This window comes from Diabrotica undecimpunctata, chromosome 8, assembly GCF_040954645.1.
Source record: "Diabrotica undecimpunctata isolate CICGRU chromosome 8, icDiaUnde3, whole genome shotgun sequence".
In the NCBI taxonomy this organism is placed as follows: domain Eukaryota; kingdom Metazoa; phylum Arthropoda; class Insecta; order Coleoptera; family Chrysomelidae; genus Diabrotica; species Diabrotica undecimpunctata.
The window spans coordinates 1,112,438-1,124,875 of NC_092810.1; the positions used below are offsets into that span (position 1 = coordinate 1,112,438).

The following is a 12,438-nucleotide window of genomic DNA, read 5'->3' on the forward strand; positions in this document are numbered from 1 at the left end:
TTGACATTCTGGAATCACAGAAATGAAATTATTAGAAACATTACCGGAAAACTAGGCAATAGACAGAAATAATTAATTTAAGATTTGCATGTATTAACTTTAAGACATTTCACATACATTTAAGACAGTTAAGTTTAACTCTATTACAAAAAAAAAACAAAGACATAAGGAATTACAGAGTTTGAAGAAGAAAGAAGATGATATATTATATAGCATCTAGGACGAAAGTAGTGATTTAAGAAAATTTGTGAAATTAAAAAGGTGAATAAAGGACAAACAAAGAAACACTGTCACACTGACAGGTCGCTGACAGAGCAGTCAACATCGATGTGAAAACAATCTGCAATAATAAAAAGACGATAATCTTCTTGATAGATTCTAGGGTGCAAAATGGTATATATCTTCCTCTTAACCAAAGAACACTTAAGTGGAAAACTTCTCAAGACGGTATCAGGTGGATAGTACCTGGCGTGAGTTGGATTCGAATAGACGGAGTACATCCGAACGAAATTCCCCTTTTGGAGTCTTGCAATCGAATGCATCCATGGTACAATGCCTACCAACTAAAACCACTCTCGGCTTATGCGAGTAGCTCGTCTTTCCAGACCGTTCTCTCGCGCAAGCAACCACCCTTTCCCTTCTCTTTTCTTTTTCTCCCTGTGTACCATTTTCATCAGAATCCTTCTTTTTCCGGCATCTGTTTTTTTGACATGTTCGCCAAATATCTGTATACTAGCCAGCATTACTGCTATAATATAGGTATATACTCTTCATACTTTATTATTCTTTCTCCTTCGAGAGTTAAGGGAATGTGATCACCCTTTCCAGTGCAGCATTGACTGAGCTCATTACAAGCCTGTTTTCATTGTGCTCTAATAGAATGACCAGGTCATCAGAGTAAGCAATAGCCTGTGTCTCTAGTATCTCATTGTAAAGGAGTAGAATAGAATATTTATTTAACTACATAACGTTCTTCCACAACGAGAGGGAAAAAAGGACTTGCTCGGAGAAGGATAATTTCTATAATTGAAGAGGATATCAACATTAATAGTGGAAAGAGATGTAATTATATTCTCTGCAATTGTAGTAAAAAATTGATTTATTTCGTCTGGAGGTAGATCAGGTTGTACCGAACTGGATCTTGTGTTGTTTCTTTCGAAATTTACTATTTTCCAGCGATCTCTAGGTTTATTATTGAAATTAGTAACAAAATTACAGTAAGCTGACTTTTTAGCAATTTGTAATTGCTGTTTATATTCAAATTTTTGTTGTTTATATACTTTGAACAAATAGGGATCCTTAGTGGCATCTGTAATGTGCTTAATAAGATCAAGATTAGATCTGTAAGACCTTAATTGTGTAGATATTTTCAGAAAAATTTGTCATAATATTGTTGATGTAACTACTAGACTGGGATGTGATTCTAGTATATTCGTTTATAGTTACTTTTTGACCAAAAGTTGTTAATAGATTTTGAATATCAAAAAAAAGTCAGATTCAATTTTAAAATTTATATTAAAATCACCAAGTATGATCAGTTTGTCTGCTTCACTAAGCAAGGACGTTATGACATTCTCAAAATTCACCCAAAACAAGTCAAAGTCACCCTTACTCGATCTGTATACAGTTAAAATATTGGTTTTTATCGAAGGTACATAAATTGCACAAAACTCTGAACTTTGCTACATAAGATTTTCTTTTACATTTTGGAAGATTTTTCTTTTACATACCTATACATTTTTACCGGATGTTCCAGAACAACGATCCTAGGCATGGGCGCCCATATATCAAAATCCAGGGGGGGGGCAAGTCAACTCAAATTTTTATTTTGATCCACACAACTTAATAAAAACTAAAATAGCCGATTGCAAAAATGCAAAAATATAAACATGATTTACAAACAGTAAAGAAATACCAGAAAAGTAAAAGTAATCTTAAACAAAAAATTATTAACAACATATTTTATGGTATGACTTTATACATACAAATTTTATTATACAAAATTTTTTATGTAGGAATAAAAAAATCAATTTTAAGCAAGGATGTTAAAAAATAGTAATAAAAAAAGTAGGTACTCTGAGATACGAAATGCAACATAAGCAATAGTGTAGTTTAAATAATATGTAAGTAACATAATATCTGAATTGAAAAATTTCTTTTACTAGGAAATTAAAACAAATATTCAAAACTGTACTACGTTGAAAGGGTTAGGGTAGGGTGTACACCCTTCTACTACCATGCTTAGCCGAAATTGCATAAATAGTCAAATGTGTGCAATCTTCAAATACTTCGCTGGGTGCCAACTTATTTATATTTGACATTAAAAATTTGTACTATGTTGTAAACAATTGAAGAAATTTAATTAAAAATTTATTTGTTATAATTTATTATAAAAAAATTAACATTTTTTTTCAGTTAGTATTGTATGTATTATAATTTATTGAAACGAATAATTTCCCAATAGAATCTAAAATGGTAAAATGTTAAACCCAACAAAACGTAAAAAGTAAACTTGATATTGAAGGCTAGTGCTCTGTATCTTGTGAAAATAAAAACTGAAGGTTTCTGGGCTTTTGTCCAAACTCATCTATTACTTTTTTAATAAAATTATTTCGATTGTTTTCTATTTTATTTCTATGAACGCTCATCATACATAGTCCATCTAATTTTTGTTCACTTATAGTGGACCTAATCCAGGTTTTAACCCTTCGAAGAGTTGAAAATGATCTTTCAATCGTGCATGTAGTGGGAGGAAGGCACAGAGAAATTTCTATAGCTTGGGCTATAGCTGGGTAAAATAAGCAATGGTCTAGTAGCTCTATCATTGAAATATCTTCTACATCTAAATTGGTTTGATTTTTCCAATAATAGAGCCACAATGATGCCTGTTCTTTTAGATTAGTAATTTTGTATAAATTATTTATGATTTCTATTATTTTGGCGAGGCCTTCTTCAGTTAATTTTATTATGTTTTTGGGATGCAAGTTATACAATAACATACCAGGATTATTGTCTTCTGAAAATCTGACACCAAGAGAACTAATTAAAGAATCTAGGTACGGAATAAATAATGACACTCTAAAAAAGTCTTCAGCGGAATTAACCGCATGGTTTGACCGTTGTTTGTGTTTGCTTTCTAGGAGCGATTCGTTGTTTTTCAAGGGTAATACTTAGAGATTCGGCATCATTTGTACTCTTTTCAAAAATTGTTTTAAAAGTTGTTTCCGCTTCTTGTCTGTGCTTTGTTATCATATCAAGAAATAACTGTATATGATTTTTAACTGCCAGCATATCTATTGATTTAGTTTGTAAAATGTTTACTATGGGTTCTAAGAAAGAAGAATATTTGGAAATCAAATTTAGGGAAATTATAAAAGTGGAATCAGATGTGGCACATGAAAGCTGCTGTGCTCTTGATCTTGTTGACCAATTAAATTTGTTATCTGCTATTATTGTTTCTAAAACATTTTTGATTTCAATAAAATTTACTAGGCCACTATACCAAATATTTAAGTCAAACAAGTAAAAACGTGTAGCATTTATTAAGCGGATATTTTTTGTGAGAGTAAATTTTGCATTTGACATGGGACGAAATAAAGTTTAAAATTGTTGGTACAGGTACACTTTCTACCAATTAAGGCTTGATACCTACGACATCTCAAAATCCCTCTTTGCATTGTACAATATTATTATGGTAGGTAGCTACATTCGAGGCATTGTTAAGGAAGTACCTACCGCATTTCTCGGTATTTCGCTAGATTAGTTTCCGGTTGTTTGCTATTTTGAGGTATTGTTGCAAGTTTCTCGCCACAATATGCGTAAATAATGTTTTTTTTTTTAAATATGCTTACATACATACTGATTTTTTAAATAATATTACTAATGATAGGGGGGGGCAACTGCCCCTCTTGCCCCCCCCCCCCTATGGGCGCCCATGGTCCTAGGTGCGTCCAGAGTGCCAAAATATTTTTACAAGATTCACAAATCCACAAGAAAAATATATAATTAGGAAAATATGTAAAAAAACAATGATATACCAATGATAGACCGAGTTAAATATGGGTCCTTGTCCCTTTTTATATCTCCCTCGCACTTACTTCTGTGCTTTTTAAAATATATAACACTTGTGACATTCTAGACAAAAATCTGTTAAAACAATTCATGAAAGCTTCATAATTATGTAGAGCTTTGGTGTTTACACTAGAAGCGAATATTTTTTCATTTTAAAATCGTTTTTTATCCTTTTTAACATCCCATTCATTCCTTCGCCCTACATTTCAAGAATTTTCTTGCTCTAATTAATAATTGAATCCATTAATTTCAGGTTTGTACCGAGAGTCGTAAAACTACCCCTTCCAGCGCCTAGTTCAACCCTGTCTTGTCACTCTCCACTTGTCGTTGGATTGGTCAGTCGTCTGGCAACAGCCTTTCGCGCATAATTATTGTCCGTAGAGTTCATCACAATCGGTGTGTTCTGTGTTTACCATTTTAATCTCTTGTTTTCAAAATTGATAGCAAAGTGCCGTGTCTGGTGTCCGATTACGCCAAATGCAGAAGCTTCATCGCGTGCCAACGTTCAATTTCCAGTGCTCAAAAACGAAATACGTCTTTTAGTTTGACATTTTGAAGACAACATATGCAACAGTGCCCCTCTTGCGAGATGTCGGCTTCGGGTTATTTTTAGAGAAGTTCTGCTGCAGTTTTGTGAGGTAAGTGACGAGTTACAGCACTGTTTGAATTGTTTTTAAATCGCCGTTAGCATTGGTTGGTACATAATGTTGTATAAAATGTTATCCTTTGGTTTTACAAGAACGGGACTGCATGCTAGTTCGTCGTACGGTTAGAAAATATCTCTAAAATGCATTTATATCATTATCAGCGTCAATGAAAGTCTGTTTTAGAGTTTTTTCTATTATATTTAAGTAATTTTTTATATCCTACTATTTATATTTTCTTATTTTTCTTCTCCAAAATTGTTTCTTCAAGAAATCAACTTGATTTCCCATCACCAATGTTAGGAACTGGAATAATATAGATATCTAGCAAGTTTTTAGTTAATACAAAAAGAAAACTTACAACCTTTTGTATGAAGAATATTTTAGTTGTTTAACAATCAAGTAATTGTAAAAAATTAATTTTTTTCGAATAAGTAAGTATTTGAAATAAAATTGAAAAATTTTGTCTTTTAAAACATTGAAAATCTTCAAAATGGCTTATTCTAAAAGTTGTAAAATTAATTTTTTTATCAAATTATTTCATGTTTTGTTCTGAAGCTATTTTCTTGTAGCATTTTAAATTAATTACTATTTAAATGGGAATAAGCCACAATTAAAGGTTAAAATACGTTTATTGACGTTTCAATTTCCACTTCGGAAATCGTTCTCAAAATACAAACATTAGTAAATTAAACAAATTTTGTTTTTTGTTACTTAGTGAAAAATTCTTCTAATAATTTAATTTTATCTGACTCATTTATATTGACAATTCAGACATACATTATACATTTTAAAGTAGACGACTTTAAAATGATATTGCCAATATTGTTGAGTTGCGTTCCTGGGACGACTTTACTTATAAGATAGTTCATTCGATTACATGAAATCAACAATATAATATAATATAAAATCGGAATTTGGTGTTTATTGAAGGTAAACTAAATGCACGATCAAATACTTACCATGTCGGGATAGTATTATGAGGTTTTTTCTTGGGTTTTTCCTCATAATTTACTATGGAATCACTAACAGAAGAATTTTACTGTCATCATGGCATGTATTTGTCTTTTTAAAGACGAATTACATGTTATGATCTTTTCTGACGGATATTCTCAAGTTAAAGTTGATTTCATGTAATCGAATGAACTATCTTATAAGTAAAGTCGTCCCAGGAACGCAACTCAACAATATTGGCAATATCATTTTAAAGTCGTCTACTTTAAAATGTATAATGTATGTCTGAATTGTCAATATAGATGAGTCAGATAAAATTAAATTATTAGAAGAATTTTTCACTAAGTAACAAAAAACAAAATTTGTTTAATTTACTAATCTTTGTATTTTGAGAACGATTTCCGAATTGGAAATTGAAACGTCAATAAACGTATTTTAACCTTTAATTGTGGTTTATTCCCATTTAAATAGTAATTTATTTCATGTTTATCAATATTTTTCGCGCGTAATTGTTAATAAAACTATTATAACTAGCAATTAAAGAAACAACACCTAATTCTCTGTAGGACCAACATGTAAGTGTTCTTTTTATAGGTATAAATTAACAAAAAAGCTTTCTAGATACATGGATCATGGATTATTCTGAAACTCTGAGAAAACTTATACTCCCAGAGTAAAAGTAAGCGTCTATATTCTTTGGTAAAAGGGTATTAGTACTGTCTAAATAGCGCTGGGTTTTCTATGGATATTGCTATCTATCAGTGGTTTCTCACAACTTGTCATTTATAAATACTCTGATACTCTATAAATTCGACTAAGTACTACTGCGTAATAATTTTTCCTTTAATATTTTCTTTATGCTTTGCACGTTTTATGTTTAAGTAATGTATTTCGATAATGTCATTTGTCTTATTGTCACGACCTTACTTAAGGTACTAGTACAGATAGAAGGCTAAAAAAATGCCAATTAAAAAAATTCTCAGCTCTTTTATTAAATACGAACATGAATTTTTTTTGTAATATTATTTATATAAATATAATATACTATTGATTTTGCCACCATGCAACGGGGATCCAATCAATTGCATCTATAATCGCTCCACTTGTTTTGTTTGTTTCTGTCTTCTTCCTACTTAAGGCTAGAACGATTACAGAATAATATTTTAACCTGTTGTACAACTTTCATAACAAATATGTCACTTTTGAACTTTTTGCGTAAAGTCGTCTTATGAAATCGACCTACGAGTCGAATTTATTTGTTGGGAAAGCTCGAGTTTTATATTATGTTTTTTACCGATCACCAAATTCGCAGCCAATTTTTTAGGATCAAAATTTTCAAAAAAATTAAAAATTAAATTTTTAAAATAATAAACTTCTGGCATGAAAGGGCCGGTCTTTTACATCCAGATAAATATTGTCCTATCTGACAGATAGTTATCTGAAGGATAGACAATTATTTATAAAATAAGATGTACCCGTCTTTTCACGTCAAATTATGTTGCGGTTACTTATCTGTAAGATAAACATAAAATTTATTTAGAAACACACCAATAGTTAATTAATTGTCAAAGAAATCACATTGCCGAGGCAGATATAAATTAAATTATGTAAAGAAAAATTAAATAACGAATAAAAACATAATACATGTTTAAAGATTCGTCTCCCGTTTTTCCATAACACTAAAATATTATATAAGGTTAGCTCAAACATCTTCAACTTCAAAAAGTTCAGTAATGTCTTATTTAGAAATTCAACTTCAAAATTGTTTTAATTTTGATCTCTCAGGTTATACTCGTAGAATGTTGCTGTAGATTAGAACGGTTGAATCTTTTCAACCTTACAGCCACTTCCACCTTGCACTCTGGATCTTTTTATATATATATATATATATATATATATATATATATATATATATATATATATATATATATATATATATATATATATATAATTGAATGTATTTTATTATTATTAAAAGAATCTGACAACCTAAAAACCAACTAACTTCTGTGCAGTATCAAACAGAGTCATATATATTGTCATCGCTTTGAACAGCAGATACAGCTTGCAGACAATACATTGATATGCACTGACAGTATCTGGCAACCGCAAGGAACAGAAAAATCACACTTCGTAATAATCACAGGAGATTTTGATGCAAAAATTGGAACAAAACAACTTCAAGAAAGACGAAACAGAACAGATCGAACTTCGGACAGCTTCAAAAATTTAAACAAAAACGTAAAGAAAGAAATTAGGAACGATCATAGAAACTACACTAACAATCTAATAAAAGATATAATACAAGATAACTGCAATATGAAAGTCCTAAAAGCAAAAAACTCAAGCGGCATAACAAAAATCGTAGAAATAAAAAAATGAGAAAAACGTCACTGTCCGAGACAGAAAGGAAATAAGCGAGGCCATTGAAAAATTCTACACTAAATTATACTCGGCAAATACATAACCACAACAACGATGTACTGAACGAACAATAATTAACACCGGCTCAGAAGAAATACCGGACATAACCGACTATGAAATAAGAATGGCCCTAAATCAACTAAAAACGAATAAATGTCCGGGAGAGGATAAAATTAAAGTACAAATGTTGAAAATTGGTGGCAGAAAAATGGAACAGGTATTAAATATTTTATTTAATAAAGTAATTGATGAAGGAAAGATTCCTCAAGAATGGTACAACTCAGAAGTCATTCTACTATTCAAGAAAGGAGACAAAGCAAACATCGAGAATTACCGACCAACATCCTTGCTATCACATCTGTATAAATTACTAACTAAAACCATAACCAACCGCCTAACACATAAGCTCGATTTCTATCAACCTATCGAGCAGGCTGGATTCAGAAAAGATTTTAGTACCATAGACCACTTGCACACCATAAGAACACTGATAGAAAAATGCACTGAGTATAATGTTCCAATTCATATGACGTTCGTCGATTTCCATAAAGCATTCGATGCCATCGAATTATGGGCAGTGCTTGAATCTCTAGAAAATGCACGTATAGATTAAAGATACACTAACATAATTAAAAACATATATGAAAATGCCACCATGCAGATAAAGCTGGACGAAAGCACAAAAACTAATCCCATAAGACTACAACGGGGAGTAAGACAAGGAGACACCATCTCTTCCAAACTATTTACCCTTGCTCTAGAAGACATTTTTAAGAAACTAGAATGGAACAACAAGGGTATCAACGTCGACGGATCTTACTTAAACCACTTGAGATTCGCAGATGACATAGTTTTAATAGCCGATAATATCCAAGAACTAAATGATATGTTACAACAATTAAATGCAGTTTCAGGAGCGGTAGGCTTAAAAATGAACTACAGTAAAACAAAAATACTGAGCCGAGACCAGACAAATATAACAATACAAAATCATACCATAGAAAATGTTAAACATTATGTATATCTGTATCATCAAACTAGGAAAACCAAATCAAGATGCTGAAATTAAAAGAAGAACACAACTGGCATTGGGCGCTTTCGGCAAACTAGCATATATCTTGAAGAACACCTCCGTTCCTGTAAACTTAAAGAAAAAGGTGTATAACACATGTATACTACCAGTTTGTACCTACGGCTTGGAGACAGTAGCCCTTTCCAAAAATCTGCTAAAAAATTAGAAACAAGGTTTTTTTGGAATAATCTTCGCGTTTTGGAAAATTCTCCATGTGGGTTGTTGCCTTTGTATATTACAAATAAACTACTACCATTGGCAAACGTTTCGTATTTCTGGAAACATATGATGTGATCATTCTGTCTACAACATCTACTCCACTCTTTGTGGAATTATAAACAGTAATTATTTCTGGTTTTTTCTGATCACCAGTATCTTCATCAATCCGATCATCTCTGTGCACAGTGGAAACAACATTTTTTCCTTTCTTCGGTATATATGATACGGCAGTCATATCGTTACTAAATGTAAAAACTGAAGAATATACCTGCCTATTTTTAATTTGCGTTATTTCTGGCCAAGTGAAACAAGATTGCAAGAAAAATACAACTAAGAAGCAGTGCAAATATTGTTACACATTTGATCGGGTGGGGTCTGTCAGGATAAACGGCCATGCAGCAGCTATTTAGAAATTTCAAAAACAGTTTTGTATAAAAACAAACGAATGGTATTTAGTTTCTAGGAAGGTACTGAAAAGGTAGAAATTTAAAAAAATAAAATGAGAGATTTATCCAAAATTTTTATTTTGTCGTGGACTCACAGACCACACCCGATGAACGGAGGCTTAAAAATAATTTCGCAATTATCATATTCACTGATGCTCGTCGTGAAATTATTCTACGATAGTGTCCCGGCCGGCGGACCATTAGCCATTTCCGTCAGTTATCCTGACACATATCACACCCCCTTTTCACTGGTTTTTTGAGGTCTACGACAATAGCGGTAACTGCTAAAAAATCGATATTTTTAATAGAATTAGGCGCTTTGTGCATGTTATCGGTGAACATAACCAGAACTAATAAAATGAATATGTATAGGCACGCTAGCGAATTTGTTTTAATTATTGATTTTGCCGTTTCCTTATTGGGGATACACTGGTAAAAGTGTTCAGGGTGGCAGAAGAATCAAACCGCAATCGGGAGTGTTAAGTTGGTTCTTTAGGAGCAATGTACACTAGTCTATCTGGGAAAAAATCATTGATTTCACGTAACAATCTTGTACAGTGCTTTTCAGATAAAACTATACACCAATAACTTTTGAACTTCTAATTTTTAGGAAAAACGTAAAAACACGTCAGTTAATATTTGAAGGGGGAGTCATTATGTCATATTTAAGCTTACTGGGAAATGCACGCTCTCACTTCCCGTATCATCCCTTTATTTTTTTTAAATTACTTCCCACTTTTTTTATTTTATATTTGAATTCTCCTTCTTGTACTGATTTCAAAAATGTATAACACATTTGGCTTGAAGTGATCAGTTTATTAGAAAGACAATTTTTCTTTTAACAAGGTAATATCTCTTTCACCTTAATTGACTGTAACAAAATAGGTTGTAGCATAATTCGATAAAGCACTTCTTCTTCTTCTAGTGCCGTCTCCACTAATGAAGGTTGGCTATAACCATTGCATATAGAGTGCATATAACATTTTACCATCCGATATCTGATTTGCAGATGGAGTCTTTGGTTACTCAGAAATTTCCTCATTTTCAAAAAGGCTGCTCTTGATTGCTCTATTCTTGGGCGAATTTCTGATTTAGGATTCAGATCTTCCGTAGTCCAGACTCCTAAGTATTTCATTTTGAAGCCCCACTTGCTCAATATCTAGGTGCGTTTCATAAGCGTATGAGTATTAATACACTTTGTGTTCCCGCTCATACGTCGAGGTGTTGACTACAAACTGTATGGCTCGTCCAGCATGCCATAGCATGGAGGGAAGTGTGCACGTAATTTTTTTTTAACGTAGACACTCCATGGCCTGACCGAACGATAAAGTACGACATCAACAATTAATGAATGTCCTGAAATCAAAGAAGATTGACTACAACGACCTCAGGATCATATCAAATTTATACTATAAACAGCGAGCAAAAGTACGTGTTCACGAACAGCTGTCAGAACAAATTGAAATTAGACGTGGAGTGAGACAGGGATGCGTATTATCGCCAATTCTTTTTAATGCCTACTCCGAAGAGATCCTGAAAAAAGCTCTTGAGGGTGAAACAGCTGGAATAAAGGTAAATGGAGTTCCCATTAACAACATTAGATATGCAGACAACACTGCGATCTTAGCCGAAAATATTGAAGATCTTCAGAGACTGGTGACCAGAATAGCGGAGTATGGAAAAGAGTACGGTCTAACAATGAACGTCAAGAAGACGAAATTTTTGAGGACATCGAAAACTCAGAGAAATAACGAGAATCTTCTAATAAACGCAACCAACGTCGAACAGGTGGACAAATATGCATATCTGGGAACAATGATTAACCCCACAAATGATTACATTCAGAATTGGAACTAAGAGTTAGGTTGGCGAGGTGCTATGTTTTTTAGACTTTGTTTTATGGAATGGAATCTTGGACCTTAAATGCGACATCAATGAAAAAACTGGAAACATTGGAGCTGTGGCTGTAGAGGAGAATTCTGAAAATATCGTGGACAGAACACGTCACAAACAAAGAGGTTCTGAGAAGGATGAATAAAGAAGTAGAAATTTTAAATACAATTAAAACAAGAAAATTGGAATATCTCGGACATATTACACGTGGAGAGAAATACACCTTGCTCCAACTGATTATGCAGGGAAAGATCCAAGGAAAGAGAAGCATAGGGAGGTGTAGAATGTCATGGCTGCGCAACCTGAGAGAGTGGTACGGATGTACATCAAATGAACTTTTCAGAGCAGCCGTCTCAAAAGTCCGAATAGCTATGATGATTGCCGACCTCCGCCGTGGAGGTCACTTGAAGAAGAAGAAGAAAAATTAAACTTTTTAAATATTTAACCCTACTGTTGTAAAAACAACATTTTATATTCATTTTAGTTTATTTTTCATTCTCACAAATATTAAATTGTATCTTATGCGACAGATTGTACTTTTTGCCTTCAGGGTATTTGTGCCATAAATTTCTTAGAAGGGCCTCCTAGGTAAAACTGACGCTGGCCGGTCGACAAGATGAGATTTGGTTCAAGTCAAAAACTATTGCAGATGTGATTTGTGTCTCAAGTTGTGCGGTACTCGCCTGCCAGTACCTACGCGTCCTAAGCCCTCTCT

At 32.7% G+C, this 12,438-nt stretch overlaps 1 protein-coding gene across 1 annotated transcript in view; it reads left to right on the forward strand.

The window, feature by feature from the left end:
• Positions 1 to 4,411: 4,411 nt before the first annotated feature.
• Positions 4,412 to 12,438, forward strand: part of LOC140448697 (beta-1,4-glucuronyltransferase 1-like) — a 142,638-nt gene continuing 134,611 nt past the window's right edge. Inside the window, exon 1 of the mRNA XM_072541807.1 lies at positions 4,412 to 4,709. The gene's annotated coding sequence lies outside the window, so the exon portion shown is untranslated. The remainder of the gene's footprint in view (positions 4,710 to 12,438) is intronic.